Here is a 27,641-nt window from a genome sequence, read left to right as displayed (position 1 = left end):
AAAATCTTTGTGGTAGAGGTGAATGCTTTAGGTTTGGGAATTGGAGCAGTCTTGATGCAAGATCACCACCCTATAGCTTACATAAGTAGACATTTGAATCACCAACAACAATCTTACTCTACTTATGAAAAGGAGTTACTGGCTGTGGTTATGGTTGTCCAAAAATGGAGACATTATTTACTGAATACTCATTTTATCATTAGAACTGATCATCGAAGCTTGAAATTCATTTTGAATCAAAAATGGACTACGGCATTTCAACAAAGGTGGTTGGTGAAATTAATGGAGTTTGATTTTTCAATTGAGTATAAGCAGGGACATGATAATGTAGTTGTTGATGCCTTGTCGCGAGTGGAACCAGTTGCTTGTAAAGCTCTCATGGATCATCAGGTGGTTTCTGAATTGGTGATAAAGATTAAAGCCTCTTGGGATTCAGATCATGCAATTCAGAGGAAGATTTCAGAATTACAAGCAAACTCTAGTTTTCACAAACATTATTCTTGGAAGGATGGGGAGTTAATGAGGAAAGGAAGACTAGTTGTGGATAGAGATGATGCTTTAAGACAGGACATTCTTCTGCATTTTCATGTTTCTGCCGCTGTTGGTCACTCAGGATGAAATGCAACCTTACAAAGGCTCGAATCTGTGGTCTATTGGAAAGGGATGAGTAAAGATGTTAAAGCTTTTGTTCAAAAATGCAGTGTATGTCAGAAGTGTAAATATGAGACCAAGGCTTCTCCTGGATTGCTGCAACCATTGCCTATTCCGGATCTAATTTGGCAGCACATTACCATGGATTTTATAGAAGGCTTGCCTAGTTCCTTTGGTAAGCAGGTGATTTTTGTAGTAGTTGATAGGTTGAGCAAGGCAGCCCACTTTATGGCTCTTTCTCATCCTTATTCTACTACTGATGTTGCTCAATCCTTCCTTGATCATGTATTCAAGTTGCATGGATTTCCAGATTCTATCATCCGTGACAAAGATTCAATATTTCTCAGTCAATTTTGGCAGGACCTTATGGCTTTTCAGGGTGTTCAGGTCCAGCTCTCCACAGCTTATCACCCTCAGACGAACGACCAAACAGAGATTGTTAACAGGTGTTTGGAAACATATTTGAGGTGTATGTGTGCAGATTCACCCTATCAATGGTCTAAGTGGTTACCCCTGGCTGAATGGTGGTATAACACCACCTTTCACAGCTCTATTTGAGCTACTCCTTATGAAGTGGTGTATGGACAACCGCCTCCTGTGAATCTTCCTAACATAGCAGGAGCTTCTAAGATTGAGTTGGTGGATAGAAGCCTCTTGAGGAGGGAGGAGATGTTGAAACTCATTAAATTTCACATGAAGAGGGCCCAGGATAGAATGAAACAGCTGGCAGATAAACATAGATCTGAGAGGCAATTCAGTGTTGGCGATATGATCTATGTTAAATTGCATCCTTACCGGCAAATTTCCGTAGCTGCCAAAAGCAATATGAAGTTGTCCCCCAAGTTTTATGGCCCATTTTAGGTATTGGAACAGATTGGGGCAGTGGCCTACAAGATCATGCTTCCTTCGGGTTCAAGATTACATGATGTATTCCATGTCTCTCAGTTGAAAAAGCATGTAGGTGAAGCAGTAACTTCTTCGAGTCTTCCAAGTTCAGTAGAAGGAGATCCTCTAATCAAAGAACCTGAAGCTATTTTGGATCGCATGACAGTAAAGATAAGGGGTCGAGCTGTTACTAAGGTCCTAGTAAAGTGGAAGCATAGCTTGCCAGAGGATGCAACTTGGGAATTTTTCTTTGATTTGAAGCAAAGGTATCCTCACTTCCAGCCTTGAGGACAAGACTAAAGCTAAGGGTGGGGAATTTATACAAGATATTCTTGTAAGTCAAGAGAGGGATGGGTAGTTAGAATAATAAAATAACAGACCTTCCCAAGGGGAAAGCGGTTAGACATAAATAGAGGTTGATTCCTCTTATTCAATTTGAATTAGAATTTGTAAACACTCTTGTATCTCAATTTCCTTTCTAATAAGATTTGGAGGTCGTTCTTTCATTGGCGTCCCTACTCTTCTCTGTAATTCTTCGAGTCTCATCCTAACATATGTTTTTGCCACGCAGTTGAATCTCCAAATCATGGTCCCAAATCTTGTCTTTAAAATACTGTTTCTCTACACACCACATATCACTGGGAACGCCTCATTTGAAACTTACTAACCATATTTATAAAATCTACAGTAAAATAAAATGAAAGATGTGTGAACGAACCTTCAATGTAGATTTTCATTAAACTATAAATAAAAAGATTGCTAAGGGATGCTGGTGAAGGAGAATACATGACTTGAAGAATTAAGAACATTCGCCACTACTTTAACCACCGCCAACATGCTTCTCCGACCAAACAACCTTCACGACCTCTAGCACAAGTTATGCATCATGCACCACGAACACAATCATGACCTCTTGCACAAGTTATACAATGAAAACCCTAGTCACATTCGCCATCATAATATGAACAACAAAAGGTGATAAAGGCACAATGAAAACCCTAGTCACATTCGTGTTTAATTGATTTCAATAAAAAATCATAAAATAAAACTTACAAACAAAAAAAAAGTATAAAACATAGTAATCAATTATAAGATTTAAAATATTGCAAATAGGACCTTAGGACTAACATGAAAATATTAAAAGATTAAGTGGTCAAACAAGCTTGATGCATGGAAATACACTGGTCACAATGGTATTGACCATTCTACAACATGTACCAAAGACATGTTCAACAAAACATGTACAAAAGGAAACACCATTGATTATTTGACCTTGAAAGAAATTTAGTCTTTTGTAAATAATCAATTATTTTATAATAATTGGTTTATGATTAGTGTAAATCCATACTCAAGTTGTCTGGATAAACTGGATTTAGATCAGATGTTGTGATTGAACCAATATAAATATTCTTGTGTAATTATTTCTCATTCCTTATCTCGCTACTATCTTCTATTGGTTCTTTATATGTTTTAGATTGGTTAATTTAGTTTTTCATTAAATACATCTAAAATTGAATCAAGGAATAGAAACCCAATTAGAGAATCATCTCATATAAATCTATTTGCTACACCTACTATTTTGATTTGGATCAACACAAGAAAAAGTTTTTGAAAATTCTTTCAAAGTTCAATGGTCTTAAAAAATTTTAAGGATTGCAATTCACCCCCTCTTGAAATTTAGCCATTGTATTAACCAACTTGTTGGATCAAGAGGCCTCGGAATAATTAAGAAGGGGGGTTGAATTAATTATTATTGTACCTTGACTAATTAAAACTTATCCTTCTTAATGTTACTAGATTCAATTAGGATTTACTACTAAGTTATGTAACTTAAACAAAAGTAAAGCATAAAAGTAAAGTACACAACGGAAATTAAAAATTGTTGGGAAGAAGAAAACAAACACAAGAATTTTATACTGGTTCGGCAACAACCCGTGCCTACATCCAGTCCCTAAGCAACCACCGGTTCTTGAGATTTCTTTCAACCTTGTAAAATCATTTACAAGCAAAGATCCACAAGGGATGTACCCTCCCTTGTTCTCTTTGAACAACCAAGTGGATGTACCCTCCACTTGAACTGATCCACAAGAGATGTACCCTCTCTTGTTCTCAGTTACAACACCCAAGTAGATGTACTCTTTACTTGTACCACAATGGATGTACCCTCCAATGTGTTAAGACAAAGAATTCTCAGGAGGTTAGTCCTTTGAATCTTTGTAAGGGGAAACAAAAGGTATCTCAGGCAATTAGTCCTTTGAAATCTTTTGTTTAAGGGAAAGGGAACAATCAAAAGAATTCTTAGGTGGTTAGTCCCTCTATTCTTTTGGAAAAGGGAGAAGAGAGACACAAAAAGAATTCAGGTGATTAGTCCTTGTTGAATTCTTTTTGGCAAAGGGATAAGAGAATGAAAAGATATAACACACTTTTGTTTTCTACAAAATTTTCACTTGCAGAAGAACAAGGTTTGGAAAATAGAAAACTTAGAAAGCTTTTTGGCAAAGGAAGAAGAAGAAAGATGAGTAGAAAAGAATTCTTAAAGAATTGTAAAGGTTGTAAAGGTTTAAAGGTTTCTCAAAAGTTGTTCAAGAAGTTTTTTTGAATGCAAGTAAAGGTCTTGCTTTTATAGACTCTTCATGTCTGGTCAAGAAAACCATTGGAAGAGTTATAACCTTGAGAAAATCATGTCAAGAGTTGCATCTCTTGACCTTTTATTCAAAACTTGTCACTGGTAATTGATTACCATAATCATGTAATCGATTACACAATGCATTTTATGAAAAGATGTGACTCTTCACAATTGAATTTGAATTTCAATGTTCAGATACACTCGTAATCGATTACCAATATATTGTAATCAAATACACCATTTAAAAATCATTTGGAACGTTGCAAATTTAGTTAAAAACTTTTTGAAATCAAATTTTATCATTGGTAATCAATTACAGGAAACTGGTAATCGATTACCAGAGAGTAAATACTCTGGTAACTTAGAAAAATTTGAGAAAACTCTTTTGTAAAACAAAATTGTGCTATGTTTGGTTTTAGAAAAATCCTTTTCAATACTTCCCTTGTTAAGTCTTGACTTGTTGCTTCTTGATTTCTTCTCTTGAATCTTGAATTCATCTTCTCTTGAATCTTGATTCTTCTTGATGTCTTTTCTTGAATCATTCTTTTGGGCTTTTTGTCATCATCAAAACTACTTGATTCATCATCATGAAGCTTGCTTCTACAATAAGGTGTTGCCCTAACTCTTCAGGTACTTCATCACTTGACACAATATTCCCAAGACTTTTGTTAGTAAGCCCTTATCATTCATTCCTCAGCTTATCAGGCTACATCTTTCATTATAGGAAGCATACCACTAAGTACCAACTTTAGGGAGTAACATTTTTATCTTGTTGGCAAATAAACATTATAGACACTGCATAATAAACAATACTACACAAATGTATCATTACATTAAGGTCTTGTAAATTCTCACCTTTTATTTAGAGAAAATATGGTTATTTCATTTCATCAATGATAGTAGAGAAAACATGTTGAGGAATACATTGGTAATCATGAGTGCCAACATGTAACCTTGATGCCCTTGCTAGCTTATGAGCCACAAGGTTTGCTTGCCTCTTAACTAAACTTACCTCTAAGTTTGATACAATAGAAACACTATGTTCACAACTTGTAAGGATAGAGTTAAAATTTGAAAATCCTATCCTACTCGTGCCCAAGTGGCATATTATCATCTTACAATAAATTTCGAAGATCACATGGCTAAGGTTTAGTAATTGAATCCACTCAATGCTTTTCTAGAGAGCCACTGCTTCAGCTACTGCAAGCCTAGGGATACCATGAAACATAACAAAACGTGCTTGAATGAAAGAGCCATTGTCATCATGAAGGCACATACCTATTCCAAAGGAGGTTTGTTCCATGAATATTGCTACATCGAGATTACACATGGTGCAGTTGTGTGGGGGAGGAGACTAGGAGGTTGTTCTTTGAGTTCGATCTTGTACTGGATCCTGGTTTTTAGTTCTCACTGATAGCCATTATGCAAAATAGCCCATGGCTAGGTTGAATGTCGCATCTAGTCTAGGCTCCATGGTCTCCCAAATCTTTTGATTTTGCAATTTCCATATGCTCCATAAGGTAATAGCCATTTTATTGTTCTGTTCTTCCATTTGAGTCTCCAAGAGGTTGAAGATCAATTCAAAAAACCTTCTGAGGAAAGCATTAATGGATGGATTTTGTTGAACAAATTTGTGCAGTCAGAATTCTTAGGCTTTGCCACACACAACAAAAATATGCCTTTCATTCTTTTAGTGATTTAAACAATTGCAACAATTGTAGGGACGTTGAACTCCTTTCAAAATATGCCTTTGCCTTGTAGGTAAGCATCCTCTAAGTGTTCTCCAAAGAAAATGTCTCACTTTCGGTGGAACACCTAACTTCCAAATTTTCATCTAGCTCATATTAACTTTTAGCTAGATGATCATTGTCTAGGATGGTATCAATAAGACAATGATATGTAGAATGAACACTATAAGCATTGTCGCAACCTACCCTTCGGCGGGAGGGCGACGCGTGACTCGCGGGATGCGTGTTCCACAAAAAGAATACGCGCGGAGTCGCCACCAACGTTTATTTGAGGAAAACGTCAGAAAAACCAGAAAAGACGCGATTTACGAACTTTTATGTGAAAGGCTCAGGAGTTGTATTTACGTACGGGGAAGGTATTAGCACCCCACACGTCCGTCCCAAGGGACGGCAGCCTTTAATCGAATGTGCAAACATGACTTTGATTTTTACGTTCCCTTTTTATGTCTTTATATCCTTTATACCCTTTTTATATTTTTTCTCTTTTTGTGGTCGACAAGGGTGTTTCCCTTTGCTCCTACGTATTCCTCAATTGCGATGAGGAAATCAGACCTACGTAGTTCTTTCTTATCAAGTGATTCTTTTTTACTTAAAAGGTGATCATTTTAAGGCGTTGGACCTTGAAAATGATCCATTTTACTTAGTAAGAAATTGAAATGATAAACTTCAAAAACCTATTTTTATGGACGAGCTTGACTAGGCGAGTTGATTTTAGCCTTAGTTTCACTTTAGTTATTAGTCAATTCAATTAAGAATGAGAAATCCCAAAGAGAAAACGTCCGATTGATTATCCGCTTTATTTTACTAAAAGACGTTTTTTTTATTATTATATTATTATTTTACCTCTTTTTTGATTTCCAACGTGGTTACGGCACGACCGAACGGTCGGAATTCATTTTAACCGAAGTTAACGGATAATACAATTCAAACGATCGGTGGAAATTTATTTTATTTTTAGGTTAAGCGAGAAATAACTTAAATAAAATGGCTTAAGCACGTCAAAAGGGGGTATAAAAAGTAAATGAAACGAGAATAAAAATACACGAAACCAAGTGTGGACCACCACGGGTACATAGAATGAATTGAAAAGCTTGGTTTGAGGTACTTACCCGTTGAAGACTGAAGAACGATGAAGAACGAATGAAGAACATCGAAGAACGGTCGAAAACCTTCGCGAAATTCCTCACAGAAACGTTACGGAAACGTTTCGGAAGCGCCTCAGCTTGGATTTTCTTCACGGAAACAATTTTTCCAAGCAAATTCGAAAGAGAGAGAAGTGCCTAAGGGGCTGAACCCTTTTTCACTTCACTTCTCCCCCTATTTATAGAAAATTGGGGGAGAAGCTTGCCACCCAGCTCGCCCAGGCGAGCAGGGTTGCTTCCTCCAGAAGCAACAGCCTTCTGGAGGAATCTTCTGGAGGGCCCAAGTGGGCCTGGTTGCTATTTGCACCCCCATTTTTACTAAGTACACCCCTGCCTTTTTTTGGTGATTCTTTTTTTGTAAAGTTACGGAAACTTACGAATTTCGTAACGATACTTGTTTTCTTTCCGTAATGTTACGGAACCTTGTGGATTACATAATCATCCCCTTGTTGACTTACGGAATGTTACGGAACCTCACTAATTGTGCAACGATGCTTCCATTTGATTTCCGGTGTGTCACGGAACCTTACGGATTGTGCATCAATATTTTCTTTTGCTTTCCGGCATGTCCCGGAATTTCACAAATTGCCTAATGATGGGTGCCAAGTACCTCACAAGCACCAAACAAAAGTTGCATGTCATCAAGCAAAGGTCCCCGGACGAAATTAGGGTATGACAGTTGCCCCTCTTTACTTGTCTTTTATTGGAGATAAAAGGAAAGTAAAGATAAGACACTAATTTCGTTCCTCTCGGTTGACGAGAGTCGCGGGTGACCATAAAATTTCCGCATGCAAATGACTTGTTGTTCCCGGGGGAACAAAAGGTGCAGAAGACGATGTCAGTCTCTGCATGCTATCAAGCATTCTGTCTTACAGATAGCAAAAGAATGTTTATACGGATAACCACTCGGGTATTTCCGCCCGTCAGCGTGACTCAAAAGTCAGTATGACAGATCTTGTAAGTGCGGAAGATGATGTAAATCTCCGCGTGTCAGTGGGCTTGTCGGCCACGATTGACGAAGGGTGTAGAATGACTGATGTGCCATCATTTTCTTCTATTTTCTAAACCCTTTTTGCACCATTTTAATTATTGATTGGTCTTAATTGTCAATTAATTAGGCAGTTTTATTATTTGGGCTCATTTAGCTAATTTGATGTTTTTAATCTAATTTCAGGAATTAATGAAACATTGGGCTTAATCCGGATTTTGGTTGTGGACTTGAAGAGGGCAAATAAAGCAGCGCTTACCTTAGTTAATTTCTAATTAGGAAATTTCGCAATTTTATGTTGTTCAGTGTTTATTTCGTTTTGGGCCAGAGTATTGTAATAGGGCCCAGTGACTTTGAGTGACTCTTTTTAAATAGTTGCCTTGGGATTCGTGCAGGGCATTCTATTCTGCTATGCTATTTTCATTATTCAGAGCTTTGGTTTTAGGTTTTCACGTTTTTCTGTGCCCTTGTTACAGTTTTCGTTCTTAATGCAAATTTCCGTTTTCTGCTTCTAATTACGAGTTCATTCTTGCTTCTTCTTCTACTTTCATTTATGTTTCTGTTCATTTACGTTTCTGTTCATTTACGTTCTTGTTCATTTACGTTTTTGCTTCATGTTTCATTTGCGTTTTCTGTTTGAATCCATGGAAGGCTAGATTTTCTGGTGTTGTTTCCTTTTGAGGACGAAGCCCAACTCTCTTTGAGGTTTCGTTTGTAATGTGGTTTCCTGGCAGTTTTCCCTTCACCAGTTATCCCAATTTCGTGAATATTAATCAGTGCACGCTTCGTGTTCGATTAATTGCCTCTGAGCCTAACTTGCGTTCATGCTTAATGGACAAAGGGCTAACTGGTGTATGTGGTGCCTAATCACGTATTGAAAACCCTAAGTTGATTTTCGCTTAGTAAATTGAAATAGGGTTGGATTAAGTGGTTGACTGTTAGGGACGAATTCTCCATAACCCAGGATAAGAGAGTGGCTTCTGAATCAGAGGAAACAACCCGTTTTTAATATTAGTAGTTTCGTATTCCATTTTATTTGTTCTGCTCTTTAATTACCAAACAACCAAACCCCCCCCCCCCCCATCGTTACTGTTACTGCAAGTATATTATGAACATTTGGCTTGTCACTGCTCGTTGGGAAACGACCTAGGATCACTTCCTAGTTACTGCATTTTCATGTTTATTTGATTCGGGTACGGCCTCGATCAAATTTGGCGCCGTTGCCGGGGAGCAGTGTCCAAAGGTTCATAATAGCTAGCTAGTGTTGTGTGTTTAATCCTTTCGTGTTTTATGTTTAATTGTTAGTATTGTGTTAGTATGTGTGTTAGTGTTGATTAGTGTCCTGGTATTTTGTTTAATGTGTGTTCTGTTTCAGTTTTACCATTAAGCGTTTCCCCTGTTTCAGTCTTGGGTGTTTTGCTGTGAAGATTGTGCTTGAAAACAGAGTAGTAGTAGAAATCAGCTTGCGGAAAAACAGAGTAGTAGTAGAAATCAATTAGAGACGGATTTTAGCGACCACCCATGCTGAATTAATTGGGATTTTTTGTTTTAGTAGCTAGGGTTGTTATTTTTGGCTGAATTTTTTTGTGGTAACTTCTTTTAATCCATATTTTGTGGGAAAAATAGCTAGAGCCTTTAGTTTGGTCAGATTTGAAAGTTCCAAAAAAAACTAGCAAATTTTGTGTTTGTCAAAACTTCAAACGGCCATAACTTTTGCTCCGCTTATCAGAATCGCAATTATTATATATGCATTTGTGGTAGAAAAAAATTTCCTACGCCGTGGCAGCCGGCCATAGGCCGGCTGAGGTCTCCATCATCCAAAAAAAGCGATTCTGTCAAAAGTTTTTTATTTTTCAAGTTTTATTCACTTATTTTTCTTAACCTACCAATTTTAGCTTTCATAGTTAGAATTTGAATTTTTGTCTGAAATTTTTTGTGCTATCTTCTCATCATTTTATAAGGTTGCTCACAAAATTTCAAGTCATTTGGATATCATTTGAGGGTAGCTGTAGTTCAAACCTACACCTTTATTTACATGACAAGGCAACTAGTTGTGTGCATGCTAAATGTAGTGTATGACTAGAGGCAATCCATCTGACTTACAACCCTTTGATCCTGAGATAGATAGGACATTTCATAGATTAGTTAGGCATCATTTTATACCTTTTGATCATTCTGAGCATTCCATAACTGGTGAATCTGTGCATTCTGTTATTGGTGATTTTGAACATCCTGATCTTGAGCATTATAATTTTGAGCATTCTGATTCTGAGCATTCTGATTTTGCACATTCTGAGAACATGGCACAACCTCCACCTCGTGAGAGGACTCTAAGGGAAATGGCTGCACCTGATTTCACCTATGAAAGCTTGTGCATCCAATACCCTGATGAGGATGTCCCATATGTTCTTAAAACTGGACTGATTCATTTGCTTCCAAAGTTTCATGGCCTTGCAGGTGAAGACCCGCACAAACATTTGAAAGAATTTCACATTGTCTGCTCCACCATGAAACCCCCAGATGTCCAAGAGGATCACATATTTCTGAAGGCTTTTCCTCATTCATTAGAGGGAGTGGCAAAGGACTGGCTGTATTACCTTGCTCCAAGGTCCATCACGAGCTGGGATGACCTTAAGAGAGTATTCTTAGAAAAAATTTTCCCTGCTTCCAGGACCACAGCCATCAGGAAGGATATCTCAGGTATTAGACAACTCAGTGGAGAGAGCCTGTATGAGTACTGGGAGAGATTGAAGAAACTATGTGCCAGTTGCCCCCACCATCAGATTTCAGAACAGCTTCTTCTCCAATATTTTTATGAAGGACTCAGTAATATGGAGAGAAGTATGATAGATGCTGCCAGTGGTGGAGCCCTTGGAGACATGACTCCTGCTGAAGCCAGAAATTTAATTGAGAAGATGGCCTCCAACTCCCAGCAGTTTAGCGCCAGAAATGATGCCATAATCATTAGAGGAGTGCATGAGGTAGCTACAAACCCATCTGCATCATCTGAAACTAAGAAGCTTGAAGGCAAACTGGATGCGTTGGTCAACTTGGTAACCCAGTTGGCCTTGAATCAGAAATCTGTACCTGTCGCAAGGGTTTGTGGTTTGTGCTCCTCTGCTGACCACCATACAGACCTTTGCCCTTCCATGCAGCAACCTGGAGCAATTGAGCAGTCTGAAGCTTATGCTGCAAATATTTACAATAGACCTCCTCAACCTCAGCAGCAAAATCAACCACAGCAGAGCAATTATGACCTTTCCAGCAACAAATACAACCCTGGATGGAGGAATCACCCTAACCTCAGATGGTCCAGCCCTCAGCAACAACAACAGCAGCCTGCTCCTTCCTTCCAAAATGCTGTTGGCCCAAGCAGACCATACATTCCTCCACCAATCCAACAACAGCAACAACCCCAGAAACAGCCAACAGTTGAGGCCCCTCCACAACCTTCCCTCGAAGAACTTGTGAGGCAAATGACTATGCAGAACATGCAGTTTCAGCAAGAGACCAAAGCCTCCATTCAGAGCTTAACCAATCAGATGGGACAATTAGCTACTCAATTGAATCAACAACAGTCCCAGAATTCTGACAAGCTGCCTTCTCAAGCTGTCCAAAACCCCAAAAATGTCAGTGCCATTTCATTGAGGTCGGGAAAGCAGTGTCAAGGACCTCAACCCGTAGCACCTTCCTCATCTGCAAATGAACCTGCCAAACTTCACTCTATTCCAGAAAAAGGTGATGACAAAAATCTACCTAACAATTTCTGTGCAGGTGAATCTTCTTCCACAGGTAATTCTGATTTGCAGAAGCAGCACATTCCCCCTCTTCCATTCCCTCCAAGAGCAGTTTCCAACAAAAAAATGGAAGAGGCAGAGAAAGAGATCTTGGAAACGTTTAGAAAAGTAGAGGTAAACATACCTCTGTTGGATGCAATAAAGCAAATTCCAAGATATGCCAAATTCTTGAAGGAGCTGTGCACTAATAAGCGGAAGCTTAAAGGAAGTGAACAAATTAGCATGGGCAGAAATGTCTCCGCATTGATTGGTAAATATGTTCCTCAAATTCCTGAAAAATGCAAAGATCCAGGTACATTCAGCATACCTTGTATTATAGGGAATAGTAAGTTTGACAATGCCATGCTAGATTTAGGAGCCTCTGTTAGTGTTATGCCTCTGTCGATTTTTAATTCTCTATCTCTAGGTCCCTTGCAGTCAACTGATGTGGTAATTCATTTAGCTAATAGAAGTGTTTCCTATCCTGTTGGTTTCATAGAAGATGTCTTAGTTAGAGTTGGTGAACTGATTTTCCCTGTTGATTTTTATATCTTGAATATGGAAGATGGATTTTCTCAAGGATCAGTTCCCATCATTCTAGGCAGACCCTTTATGAAAACTGCTAGAACTAAGATAGATGTTTATGCAGGCACACTGTCCATGGAGTTTGGTGATATAACTGTTCATTTTAATATTCTGGATGCTATGAAATACCCATCTGAAGATCTTTCTGTATTTCGTGCTGAAATAATTGACCATGTTGTTGATGAATACATGACTGATCTTTACTCTAATCTGCATGCCTCTCACTCTTCATGCATTGAGTCTGAAATTGTACTTGATCATATGCCTGAATTTGATGCTGAGAGTGAATCTGAGAGTGATATTGATTGCATGCCTGGTGGTGGTGTTTTACCTCTTGAGATTGATTTTATAGAGTCAGATAGGACTAACCATGTTTCAGGAAGTACACATACCTCTGACTTTCTTTATGAGGTAAAGGCTGAGAAACCATCTCCTTCTACCACTGTCCAGCCGACCACACCAGAATTGAAGCCTCTGCCATCAAATTTAAAATACGCTTACTTGGATGATAGCAAGAGTTTTTCAGTGATTATATCTGCCTCCCTTGCTGATGAGCAAGAGGAGAAGTTGTTGTCAGTTCTCAAGAAGCATAAGAAGGCTATAGGCTGGACCCTGGCAGACATTCCTGGTATTAGCCCATCCACATGTATGCATCGAATAAATTTAGAGGATGGAGCTAAACCAGTAAGACAGCCACAGAGAAGACTCAACCCGGTGATTCTTGATGTAGTGAAGAAGGAGATAACCAAGCTTTTGGATGCTGGAATCATTTATCCTATCTCCGACAGCCAATGGGTGAGTCCCGTCCAGGTAGTCCCGAAAAAGACTGGCCTCACAGTGATTAGAAATGAGAAGGAGGAGCTGATTCCTACTCGGGTGCAGAACAGTTGGAGAGTCTGCATTGACTATAGGAGGCTGAACCAGGTTACCAAAAAGGACCATTTTCCCCTGCCATTCATTGACCAGATGCTTGAACGCCTGGCAGGTAAATCCCACTACTGTTTCCTTGATGGTTTTTCTGGTTATATGCAAATTACTATTGCTCCTGAGGATCAGGAAAAGACCACATTCACCTGCCCCTTTGGCACTTTTGCTTATAGGAGGATGCCTTTCGGCCTGTGCAATGCCCCTGGTACCTTCCAGCGGTGCATGATTAGTATTTTCAGTGATTTTTTAGAAAATTGCATAGAGGTGTTTATGGATGATTTCACTGTATATGGATCCTCTTTTGATGGTTGTTTGAATAGTTTGGAAAAAGTTTTGAATAGATGCATTGAAACTAACCTTGTTCTAAATTTTGAAAAATGTCATTTTATGGTTGAGCAAGGTATAGTTTTAGGCCACATTATTTCCAATAAGGGCATTGAAGTAGATCCTGCAAAAATTTCTGTTATTTCACAATTGCCTTACCCCTCTTGTGTGCGAGAGGTGCGATCTTTTCTTGGTCATGCAGGATTCTACAGGCGCTTTATAAGGGATTTCAGCAAAGTAGCCCTTCCACTGTCCAACTTGTTGCAAAAGGAGGTGGAGTTTGACTTTAATGACAGATGCAAAGAGGCTTTTGATTGCCTCAAAAGAGCGTTGACTACCACCCCCATCATCCAGGCACCCGATTGGACAGCCCCTTTTGAGCTTATGTGTGATGCATCAAATTATGCATTGGGGGCTATCCTTGCTCAGAAAATTGATAAATTGCCCAGGGTGATATATTATGCTTCTAGGACTTTAGATGCTGCCCAAGCAAATTATACTACTACTGAGAAAGAGCTTCTAGCCATAGTTTTTGCTCTTGAAAAATTTCGATCTTATTTGCTTGGTACTCGCATTATTGTTTATACTGACCATGCAGCTCTAAAGTACTTGTTGAAGAAGGCTGATTCTAAGCCTAGGTTGATCCGATGGATGCTCTGGCTCCAAGAGTTTGACTTGGAGATCCGTGATAGGAGCGGAGCACAAAATCTAGTTGCTGATCATTTGAGTCGGATCGAACGTGTCTCTGATGCAGATTCACCTATTCAGGATGATTTCCCGGATGATCATTTGTATATATTGTATAGTATTTCTGACTCTCTTTCTACTCCCTGGTTTGCTAACATTGTCAATTATTTAGTTGCCTCTGTTTTTCCTCCCTTAGCATCTAAGGCCCAAAAAGATAAGATTAAAAGTGATGCTAAGCATTTTATTTGGGATGACCCCTACTTGTGGAAATTGTGCAGTGATCAGGTCATTAGACGGTGCATTCCAGATCATGAGACTGACTCAGTCCTGCAGTTCTGTCATTCTTCCGCACCGGGAGGTCATCTGGGTGTTCAAAGGACAGCTCGCAAAGTGCTTGATTGTGGTTTTTATTGGCCCACCATCTTTAAAGATGCGTGGAAGATCTGCAGCACTTATGAGCAGTGTCAGAGAGCAGGAAATACACTTACATGGCGACAACAAATGCCTCAGCAACCTATGCTATTCTGTGAGGTGTTTGATGTCTGGGGTATAGATTTCATGGGTCCTTTTCCTGTCTCTTTTGGTTATGTTTATATTCTCCTTGCAGTTGATTATGTTTCAAAATGGGTGGAAGCCAAGCACACAGAACTAATGATGCTAAAGTTGTCGCAGACTTTGTCAGGTCTAATCTGTTTTGCAGGTTTGGAGTACCTAAAGCAATTGTTAGTGATCAAGGAACCTATTTTTGCAACAGGACAATGCATGCCCTGCTTAAAAAGTACGGGGTGGTACACAGGGTATCCACACCATACCACCCCCAGACTAATGGACAGGCAGAAATTTCTAACAGGGAAATCAAGAGAATTCTAGAGAAGATTGTGCAGCCAAGCAGGAAAGATTGGAGTACCAGGCTTGATGATGCTCTCTGGGCACATCGGACTGCCTACAAAGCACCCATAGGAATGTCTCCTTATCGGGTTGTCTTTGGAAAGGCATGTCATCATCTAGTGGAAATTGAGCACAAAGCATACTGGGCAGTGAAGACTTGCAACTTCTCTATGGATCAAGCTGGCGAGGAAAGGAAGTTGCAACTGAGTGAGTTAGATGAAATCCGCCTAGAAGCCTACGAGAATGCAAGTTCTACAAAGAAAAGACCAAGAAGTTCCATGATAGCATGATAGTTAAAAAAGACTTCGTGGTTGGGCAAAAAGTGTTATTGTATAATTCTAGGCTTGGACTCATGAGTGGTAAGTTGAGGTCTAAGTGGATTGGTCCTTTTGTTGTTACTAATGTTTTTCCTTATGGTACAGTTGAGATCAAAAGCGACTCCACAAACAAGAGCTTCAAGGTCAATGGACATCGACTTAAGCCATTCCTCACGAACCCTTCTTTAGTGGACGTAGTGGTGGAAGAGACTTCCTTACTCCACCCTACTCTTCCTCCACCATGACTTAGGGAGTTTTTCTTTTCCTATCTCCTTCTTTGCTTTTATTACACTTGTCCGATTCTCATGAAAATCCATTTTTCTCAAAAGACTAAGAAGGTAGTGTCAATCAACCCTATCAAAAGATTAACTAATATCCACTTTTAGTGTCAATTCAGCCACTTTTCCTTTTCTCTTACTTCTCATGTGATGAATTACTTTTGAGGCTAGAAGGACATTGTCAAGAATGGAACGATCCTCAACAAAGGCGGATTGCTCTTTTGAAATTATTTTCGGCAAAATAGGTTTCAAACGGTTTGCAAGGACCTTTGAAATTATTTTGTAGAGGATATTACAAAGGGATATAGGTCTAATGTCACTCATTGATGTAGGGTTATTTGTTTTGGGTATAAGAAAAATGATAGTTTTATTTATTTGAAGGGGCGAAAGAACCCTTGTCAAGCCAGGTTATGCCTGATTTGAAAATTCAGGGCCACACAAATGCTAAAAAAATTTAAGAAAACAGGGTTTAGGTTTTCAGGACCAGTGGATTTATCAGAATTCATTTGAAAAAGAGCATTTTTAAATTCCTTTATTGTAAAGGGGGCAAGAAGGGAGTCGTTGTCATTGGAAGAAACACAAGTTGGGATATTATTGATAACTAGTGAAATATCATTACAGTGGATATCATTAGAGAAAAGATTGTCAAAATAGGAAGAAGCATCAAAACACAACATGGTGATCATGGACTACTGTTCCATCTTCACGAGACAAGGAAGTAATAGCATTGTATTTTTTCTTGGATGAAGCAGCGGAGTGGAAAATTTTGGAATTGACATCTCCCTCTTTCAGCCAGTAGACCTTTACTCTCTATTTTCAGTATGATTCCTCTTGTGCAAGTAGATTTGACAGCTTGTTCCTAGCTTCAGAATAGGCCATTCCATCGTCATAAAAATGTGATTGTCTAACAGTCTCAATTTTGCGCCCACATAAATGTGATTGAACATATTTTCTCAATGCAATTTGAATGAACCAAAGTTCCATAGGGAAAAAAGATGTTTACACGATATGCTCAGACAAGGAAGTGTTGAAACTGTGCTTGGGTTGCCCAAACCCCGACAGTTCTAACTCAGGATACTCATTGGCCCTGGTGAGCCTGGTTGTCAGGGCTAGGGATGAAAATGAGCCGAGCCGCTTGTCTAGGGCCAATGGCTCGGCCTATTTAAGGCTCGGCTCGGCTTGGCTTGTTTACTATAAAGGCTAAGCTCAAGCTTTTTGAAAAGCTTTTTTAGATAAAAAGGCCAAAGCCAAACTATAAAAAAAAGCTTGTTAAGCTTGACAAGCTGACTTGTTTAAGTAATAATAATAATAATAATAATAATAATAATAATAATAATAATAATAATAATAATAATAATAATAACTATTATCTATACCATTTTTTTGGCATTATGAATGACAGGATGAAGTGGCATAAAGTTTTTAGAGAGTTCACTTGCATGTGGAAAATTTTCAAAAAGAAAAAGACTCAAGTTAAAAGGATAATACAACCAAATTAAAACTTCCAAAGAAAAAAATATTTTGTAAAGACATTTTCAGACAATTTAAATATTTTTATTTGGCTATATTAGTATAAATCATCTCTAATCCATATATTTTTTAATTTTATGCTCTTTTTTTCATTTTCTTTTGATATACTTTGTGTTTTAATAACTTGAATTCAATATGATTTTGTTTATCAATTATTTTTGGATTTGTACATTACTTATACGAAATTTTATAAGTTTCTTTTTTTAGTTAGTATTTCACTAGGTTTTAAAACAATTAATTGGTTAAAGACGTCTTTAAGCAGGTTTTCAAATAGGCTCATAGGCCAAGCCAGACTTTTATATGAGTCGAGCCGAGCCTTTAAAAAAAGCCTATGATAGTTAATGAGCCAAGCTCAAGTCGAGCCTAAGCCTAGTAAAGCTTGGCTTGGCTTGGCTTGGCTCATTTCCACCCCTAGTCAGGGCCCACCACTGAAAAGAAGTTTTTGGTACGTTGCTTGTGTTTGAGGTTGGTTGGGTATTAGGTAGAAGGGATAGGGAGTTTGCTGGGCGGAGAGGTTGGCTTAGTGTGTGGGTCAGAAGTAGGGTGAGGGTAAGCGTGGGTGGTCAAATGGATATTAGGATTTTGGATTGTGGGGGTAGGTGTAACTGTGGCTTGGGTAAAGGTTGGGTCCGGTGCACTTTATTCAACCTCCAGTATTGTTGGGATTGTCAACAATCATTGCATCTTGATTGTCTGCATTAATTGGCATTGAATGACATATTTTAATGTTGTTTGAGCCGAAGGGGCATTGCTAGCTACGCAATAATTCGACCATGAATTTGTGAATGGTTTTCAGTATTGAGTTAACACAATTTATTGCATTTTTTGAGTTAACGCAATTAATATCAGTATTGATGTTAGACGGTCCACCCGATTGGATTCACGCTTTTTTGTCATCTCCCTCTTGGAGCCACCGTGACCCTCCACTTCCACCAAGTCTTTGCATCTCCACACGTATTTCTGGTCCCCAGTGCCTCAAAATGCCAAGGTCCTAAAATCAGCATGTGCTTGTCAAAATGCCAAGGTCCACCATTTAGAACTTGTTGAACGTCCACTTTGTGATAAAAGCTGAAAATGAAGAGAGTTGGATTGAGTTCATCAATGGCGATTCCCTCTATAGGTCTCCATACTTCAGCCATTTGTTCCTTCATGATGGGGACGTGAATACATCTATTAGTCAAAAACGACCTACGAGGAAGAGGGAGAGGTCTATCTCGCTTTCACCAGATTCTGGAATGTTAAACTCCATATCCACTTCATCTTCAATGTTCAAGCCGTCAATATCAGGTTGTTCCATAGTATTCAGAAGCGCAAATAACCAGGAAAGGTTTAGGAAGGTAGTCTCACAATCAAAAAGGTCAAAAGCTCACAGGGAAACTCACCGGAAAAACTAAAGGATACACTCACCAAAAACCCAGAACTTTTCATAGAGAGAAAACATCTCTTATACATACAGAGAGATATTGCATAAGGATTATTTCTCACCTTAAGTATCTAATATAAAGAATTAAGTAATCATTACGTCATCATATGACTATTAGATACTTAATTTTAAATTCTTCTAACCCTTATACTTATTAATGTTATAATCATTCTTTCTTTAAAAGATTATTGGTACACATTGAGGTCCCGTTGTCGCCAGACACCGACCAGAGAGGGTGGTGCGGCAATTTGGATATGTTTAGAACATTCCTCCATAGACTACGGGTTCAATGTTATCATTTGAAGATATTGACAATAGGTGGATGCATTACTTTGACTATCTTGCAGCAGTGGGGCAGATTTGTGTTGTGCCAGGATAGTGTGCATCAGACTACATGCAGTGGTTCTTCATGATTTCTCATTCATTCATGACACCAACACTGCCTGTTGATTCGGCCAGACATCCACCTGTGACGCAAGATGACACATATGTGGAGCCACATATCCCTGAGGTTCCAGTGGCACCAGTAGCAGCACCGGCACATGCCCCTTCTGATGCGGAGCAGCCTAGACATGAAGTGGTAGACAATGTTGCTTTAATGTTTTATCAAATGTCATTTAGTTCACTTATTGTAATACTTTATGGATTGTTTTCAATGTCATAGGAGGCTTGCCAAGCAATCGCAGAAAGGTTGGAGCATTTGCTCAACCTAAGGATAGTCACTGTAGGCACATAAATACACGAGGTCATGGAAGACTATCTAAGGATCGCTAGGGGTGTCACACCAGATGACAATGTTTATGTCAGGTCGCGACGAAGGCGGCCCACGGATCAACCATAGACGTCATCCATTTGATATTTTAATATTTTGACTATGTTTATAATTTTCTTGTATTTGGCAACATTTTGGTTTTCCCAAACATTTTGTAAATGTTAACTTATTTTGGTTTATAATTTTTAGTCTATGTTTATGCCTCTAAATATTAGGTTTAACGTTAACAAATTATTTTAAATTATGTAATCGTTAAACGTACCAGGTAACCCTAGTAATGACATAACAGTATATCCATAAGTTCTACACCTTTGCCAATTAAATTTAACATACAAAGCTACTGAAAATTATGTGAATTTGCAGCCTAACAATTATATACTAATGTAGGACATTAAAAAGTCATTAGAAGCTACATGTTCAGTCTTTAGTTATGTCAACATAGTCTCTTTTCAACATCATCAAGTTTCTGTACTGATGCATTCTACTAATATATGGAGTTGGCCACTACTTTGCCTAAGGATGACAATTCCTAGACCATAACAATGCTAGAGGCGGTGAAGGACAATAGTCTTTTAAATAAACATGTTGTACATGCACAAACAATTTTACATTATTATAACACAAATGATTGCATAAATTTAAAAATAGGACTATCTTGAGTCTATCTGAGCAAAATGATAGCCATAGACGTGACCGATACATATTATGCGATGCACAGAAGAATCTGTTGGTGGTTGACTTCTAAGAGGAAAATATGCCATGCTTTGTTGTAGCAACAACGATACAAGGATTACATTATATCGTGATGCAATGACATATCTCATCTCAGTTATATCCATCCACTTATCCATAGTAACCTGAATCAAACAAATATACACATCACATTTATTTAAAGTTAATTCTTAAAAAGCAAAACATAAATGACATACCATGGATAACCCATCAACAAATAGGGACCTTCTTAATTCCTCGAATCTGTCTATGCCACCAAAGAGCTTGATATAGTCATCTGACCATTTGCGAAGTTCTTTAAGCAAATGGTTGCACACCAAGGACCAAGAATCTTCACCTATACCTAATAAAGCAGAAATTGCACGATATCCATGGTTACCTTCAGCTTTGACATCCACAATGTTGTCAATGAAATCGTGTATAAACGACTAAAATTGATCCAACATCAGCATGGTCCTTCTTGAATCGGTAGGTCAGAAGATGATGTATTACGCTTCACTGAAGAATTAGTATTTTGCACAGAATGTAAAGCATCAACATACTCAGTAAGACAGATCATGCTTTGTTGATCTTTGGTTTCTTCCATCAGCATGGGTTTTTTCTGTGCACCTTTAGTGTTGACCTTTTCTGGAGGAGGACACATAGAGTTTTGATTAGGGCATGAAATTTCTCAAAGTTTACTCTTTAGAGTTACTTTACCACAAACATCAAGTTCCTCAAATCGCTTAGATATGGTTTCCATCTCTTCCTTTATGGTCACTCTTGGGGCTCAGATAACCCTTGGTCTGAAAAACTTTGTCTCCTCCAAAACATATGGATTGAATCTAATGGGATGCTACCAAGAACATATTTAGATAGCTCACATGCACAAGGAAGACCGTGCGTAGTTCTCATGACACAACCACAACAAGAAGGATTCTTGTCAGCATTGTTGTATGTTGGTTCATTAACAGCCATTAGTTAGTTTCTCTTAGACTTTACCAACTTAGTTATTTTTCTATTTTTTTGTTATTCTATTATAACATTTAATAGTTAGGCAGTTTTAAGTTGGTTAAGTTAGTTAGGCTTGAGATAGTGCTTCTATTTCTTTTTTCTGCATAGCCTAGATCAGTAGAGAGATTGTATCCAGCAAAAGGCATCTGCAGAGTTTAAATAAAAGTGGTTGTAGAGAGTTATTTTTACTCTAGTAAAAAATCACATTTCTGTGAAGTGTTTTTGTTCATCCTTTTTTTGCATTTTTTGCTTATTCTTGTTCATACAAGAAACTCATAATTTTGTGAGTAAAAAATCTGATCTTGGCACAACAAACTGGTGCGGTGAGCATGGATGATTTTGGGCTCGATTCAAGAAATGGGCTCGACCAAGTATGAGGTTGAAAAATTCACAGGGCAAAATGATTTTGGGCTATGGCGATTGAAGATGAGAGCTCTTCTTGTTCAGCAGGGCCTGGTGGAAGCACTTGATGGAGAAGCCAAACTCGAAAAGATGATGGCTGATGGGGATAAGAAAGCACTATTGCAAAAGGCACACAGTGCAATTATCCTCAATCTTGAAGACAAGGTGCTAAGGCAAGTCTCTAAGGAAACAACTGTTGTTGGGGTTTGGTCAAAGCTATGTACATGACCAAATCTTTAGTTAATCGTCTTTACCTAAAGTAGTCTTTGTATTCGTTTAAAATGCATGAAGATAGATCAGTAAGAGAACAATTGGACTTGTTTAATAAACTGATTCTAGATCTTGAAAATATCGATGTCACCATTGATGATGAGGATCAAGCTTTGTTATTGTTGTGCTCTTTGCCTAAGAGTTACTCTCATTTCAAAGAGACTTTATTGTTTGGAAGAGACTCTGTTTCTCTTGATGAAGTGCAGGCTACTCTGAATTCAAAGGAATTGAATGAAAGAAAGGAAAAGAAGTCCTCTATAAGTGGTGAAGGGCTGACAACAAGAGGTAAGACCTTCAAGAAAGATAGTAAGTCTGATAAGAAGAAGCAAAAGCCAGAAAACCAGAAGAATGGTGAAGGAAATGTCCTCAAAATCAGATGTTATCACTGTAAAAAAGAGGGTTATACAAGGAAAGTTTGTCCTGAAAGGCAAAAAAATGGTGGCAGTAACAATAGGAGAAGGACTCAGGAAATGCTGCAATTGTTCAAGATGATGGCTATGAATCTGCAGAGGCACTGGTGGTGTCTGAAAAGAATCCAGAAACTAAATGGATAATGGATTCAAGGTGTTCATGGCATATGACACCAAACAGATCATGGTTTGAACAATTTTCTGATCAAGCAGATGGGTTAGTATTCCTTAGAGATAACAAGCCTTGCAAAATTGAAGGAATTGGGTTTATAAGGTTCAAGTTTCATGATGGGGCTAAGAGAATTCTCACAGAGGTCAGATATGTACCTGAGCTGAAGAGAAATCTAATCTCTCTTGGGGAATTTGATAAAAGAGGGTATGTGTTCAAGGGTGAAAAAGGAATACTGAATGTAGTTAAAGACTCCATGATTGTCATGAGGGGAATTATGGAGAATGGCCTCTATTTTGTGGATGGTGAAGTCGTAATTGGCTCTGCAGCCACTGCAACAGGAAGAGTTTTATCAAAAACTGAGTTATGGCACATGAGGTTGGGCCATGTAAGTGAGAAGGGGTTGATTGAATTAGCAAAACAAGAGCTGCTATGTGGGGACAGAATGGAGAAATTGAAGTTCTGTGAACATTGTGTCTATGGCAAAGCCTGCAGAGCCAAATTCAATGTTGGGCAATAGAGAACAAAAGGTACCCTGATTATGTTCATGCTAATCTTTCGGGTCCAACCAAGACCCCCTCTCATTCTAGAGCAAGGTACTTCTTGAGCATTATGGATGACTACTCAAGGAAGTTGTGGATCTATATTTAGAAAACAAAAGATAAGGCTTTTGATAACTTCAAAAGCTGGAAGACACTTGTGGGAAACTAAACAGGCAAAAAGATCAAGAGGTTTCGTACTAATAATGGTCTTGAGTTCTGCTCTGAACCTTTCAATGATTTCTACAAAAAGAATGGCATTGCAAGGCACAAGACAGTTGCGGGCTCCCCTCAACAAAATGGTTTAGCTGAAAGATTCAACAGGACCATTTTGGAGAGAGTGAGATGTATGTTGCTAAGTGCAGGATTACCCAAGATCTTTTAGGCTGAAGCAGCAATGACTGTTGTATATCTCATCAACAAGTGTCCTTCAACAACTTTAAATTTTAAAACCCCTGAGGAGATTTGGTGTAGCCATCCACCAAGTCTAAAATAGCTAAAGGTATTTGGCTGTGTTGCCTATGCTCACATCAGGTAAGACAAATTGGAACCTATATCCTGATGGAGTGAAAGGGTATAAGCTGTGGTGTTTAGAGGCTGGTTTTAAGAGGTGTTTAGTGAGTCATGATGTTGTCTTCAATGAAGCTGAGATGGCCTACAAGACCAAGCCCAGCATGGTTCAGTCCAGCACTGATCAGAGCAAGGAAACTAGTTCTGAAAAATTAAATTTTGAGGTGGAGACTAAGGACAAACATGCTAAAACACAAGTTGTTAATTCACCTCCTGATGAAGAGAAATCTGAAGAAGAACAACAAGAAGAAGTTGGCTATGTGCTAGCTCAAGATAGAACCAGAAAGGAAATCAAACAACCTAAGAGGTATGGATATGTTGATCTAATAGCATTTGCTCTGGTAGCTGCCAGTGAAGTTTTGGAGGAAGATCCAAAAACTCTTAAAGTTGGCTTAGCTAGTAAGGAGAAAGAAAAATGGCTAAGTACCATGAATGAAGAGATTAAGTCTCTCCATGAAAACCATACATGGGAATTGATTAAAAAAACCCCTGGTTCTAGAGTGGTCAACTGCAAGTGGATCTTTAAGAAGAAAGAAGGCATCCAAGGAGATGAACCAGATAGATTTAAAGCTAGACTTGTTGCTTGAGGATTCACTCAAAAGGAGGGAATTGACTTCAATGAAGTTTTCTCTCCTGTAGTGAAACACAGGTCAATCAGAATACTTATAGCTATGGTGGCAGAATTTCAACTTGTGCTAGAACAAATGGATGTGAAGACATCATTTTTGTATGGAAAGCTTGATGAAGTGATATTGATGAAACAACCCGAGGGGTTTGAAGTCAGAGGTAAAGAGGATTATGTTTTCAAATTAAACAAATCCATGTATGGTTTAAAGCAATCCCTCAGGCAATAGAATATGAGATTTGATGAATTTATGGCTCACATAAAGTTTCATAGAAGTCACTATGATAACTGTGTTTACTTCAAATTTCCTTCTAAAGCTGAGTTTGTGATATTGCTATTATATGTTGATGATATTTTGATAGCAAGTAATAACAAAAGTGAGGTTGAAAAATTGAAATTTGAACTGAGCAGGGAATTTGAAATGAAGGATTTGGGAGCATCCAAGAGGATATTGGGAATAGAAATTAAGCAGGATAGAAAAAGGAAATTGTTGTATTTGTCCCAGGAGTTATATCTCAGAAATTTCTTGAAAGGTTTGGAATGTCAAATTCCAAACCTGTAACTACTCCTATGTCTCAGTAGTTTAAGCTCCATACAAGTCAAGCGCCAAAGACACATGATGAAAAAATTTACATGGAAGGTATTCCATATGCAAATGTTGTAGGGTCACTGATGTATGCTATGGTATGTAGTTGCCCCAACATAGCACATGCAGTTAACCTAGTAAGTAGGTTCATGGAAAATCCAGGCAAAGCACATTGGCAAGCCCTAAAATGGATACTCAGATATATCAGAGGATCACTTGGAAGAGTTTTGGTTTATAGTGGAGCTAGGAATAGTAGAAGAATAGCTGCTATTGAAGGTTTTGTAGATTCTGATTATGCTGGCTATTTAGATTCAAGAAATCCCTCACAGGATTTATGTTCACTGCCTTTGGCACTGTAATTAGTTGGAAAGCTAGCCTTCAAAAGGTAGTGGCTTTATCAACCACTGGAACTGAGTATATTGCTCTTATAGAAGATGTGAAAGAATCTTTGTGGCTTGAAGGCATTGCAAAGGAGCTGAAGATACAGAACGAAGTGATCACAGTACACTGTGACAGCCAAAGTGCCATTGATTTACCAAAAATTATGTGCATCATGAGAGAACAAAGCACATTGATATTAAGTTGCATTTTGTTAGAGAAGTTATTGGTCCAGGATCAGTTATAGTCAAGAAGATTTCAACTGATCACAATCCTTCTGATATGATCACAAAGGCTCTTCCAAGCAGCAAATTTTTCCATTGTTTGGACTTAATTCAGCTGAAGGGTGATTGAATCCTATATCTGCAGCCATTGTTTTTGTTCTCGTTAAGGTATTGTTATTGAACCAAGGTTGAGAATTGTTGTATGTTGGTTCATTAACAACCATTAGTTAGTTTCTCTTAGACTTTACCAACTTAGTTATTTTTCTATTTTTCTGTTATTCTGTTATAACATTTAACAGTTAGGTAGTTTTAAGTTGGTTAAGTTAGTTAGACTTGAGATAGTGTTTTTATTTCTTTTTTATGCATAGCCTAGATTAGTAGAGAGATTGTATCCAGCAAGAGGCATCTGCAGAGTTTAAATAAAAGTGGTTGTTGAAAGTTGTTTTTACTCTAGTAAAAAATCACATTTCTGTGAAGTGTTTTTGTTCATCCTTTTTCTGCGTTTTTTGCTTATTCTTGTTCATACAAGAAACTCATAATTTTGTGAGTAAAAAATATGATCTTGGCACAACAAGCATAATGTACACGCTCAAGCTTAGCAGCAATCTAATTTAAAGGATACCTTGAAACCATGCCAAGAAGCCTCTTGTATAAGGTAACTTTAAAAACATGTCCAACCACATGTGTAATTGTTTCAAAGGATGCTTTAATTTTAGTGTTGTAGCGTGATCATGTTGCTCATGGCATCCCAAACACTACATAAGTCTCCAAGGCTATTTTATAATATTCTTTTTATAGCCCAATGAGCAGATTCAACCCTACACTTGAAATACACAAAAAACAATAAACAAATACAATAATTAAAATACATCTATTCATCAAATTTGAATAGAAAAACTTGAACATTTTCATACCTATTTATTGTTGTGTTTCCTAAGTGCATCACCTTATTCGTCCAAGCTGTAACAAATTTTTCCTTCTGGGAGATTATCCATGTTTCATTAACATAGCCAACAAACATTGGCCAAGGTGAACAAGCAATTTCAAACTTCTTAAGGCAATAATCAAACTGATGTTCTGAAGGACAATCAACCAAACTTCCCCAGGCATCCATCACATAGTCCCAAATATTTTTTTGACCAATTAGGGATTTACATTTTTCCTTGACATTCTTGTCAATGTGAAACCTGCACAACAAGTTTGCACACTCAGGGAATACAGTTTTCACCGAATTCATCAATGCTAGGTCTCTATCAGTCACAAGAACTCCAGGGAGGGCATCACGTCTTAGAAATAAACCTTAAAATTGTTCTAAAGCCCATTCCACATTATTAACACGTTCACCCTCCAGATATGAAAAACCAACAGAGAATGTCATCCCCGTTGGTGTCACACCAACAAAGTCAAGTAGTGGGAGTTGGTACCTGTTTGTTTTGTAGGTACTATCTATCAAAAACACCAAATTACATGCATTGCATAACTTCACTGCATCAGGGTGACACTAAAAGATATCACATACCACATCTTCATCCTTTAATCTATGCCAATGAATATATTGATCCCATTCAAGAAGCTTCATTAGATGTTGCATTTAAGTATCACTTCCTCTAATGGAAGAACGGTATGCACTTCTTGCATTGTATATTTGTTTGACTGTTGTACAACTATTGACATTGTGCTCCTTCAACGTTAGCATAATGTTTCTTGGTTTGACCATTGACTTTGTCATATCAGCAATAATTGTCTTTTTATCCCTAGTCAATCACCCAACATATGGATGTCCAACTAATGACTTTGCCAATTCATGATTATGATTCCCACACATCAACTTCACCATCCAACCTTGCCCTCTAACCATTGGTTTCCCATGAAACTTGGAGGGACACCCACATTTCCTACTTCCAGTATCTCTTCTAACAAAATCTTTCTTCCTAGACCTATACTGACCACTCCTTTCACAACCAATTAACACAAATGAAGTCCTTTCTCTAATACCAGTGTTTGTGTCAGACCTCATAATCACCGCCACAAATTCATTTTCGTGAGCAACTGATCGAGCTCACTGCAAAACATCATCTTGGGTAGCAAATACCTACAACACAACCCACACAATTTTAGTCTTCAAAGGGACATTCATTTTATCAATTTAATGACAATAATGAAGATTGTTACTTGAGAAGTATTGAACGCATCCGA

General features: G+C 38.1%; 1 non-coding gene across 1 annotated transcript; it reads right to left on the bottom strand.

Annotated features, from left to right (window-relative positions):
- Positions 1-10,718: 10,718 nt before the first annotated feature.
- On the bottom strand, positions 10,719-10,825 carry LOC113002438 (small nucleolar RNA R71). The gene has a single exon (XR_003268000.1). It is a non-coding gene; the product is annotated as a small nucleolar RNA R71 (small nucleolar RNA).
- Between the last annotated feature and the right edge of the window lie 16,816 nt (positions 10,826-27,641).

This window comes from Glycine max, chromosome 8 (genome assembly GCF_000004515.6).
Source record: "Glycine max cultivar Williams 82 chromosome 8, Glycine_max_v4.0, whole genome shotgun sequence".
Taxonomy (NCBI): Eukaryota; Viridiplantae; Streptophyta; class Magnoliopsida; order Fabales; family Fabaceae; genus Glycine; species Glycine max.
This window is presented reverse-complemented; position numbering and strand designations above follow the sequence as displayed.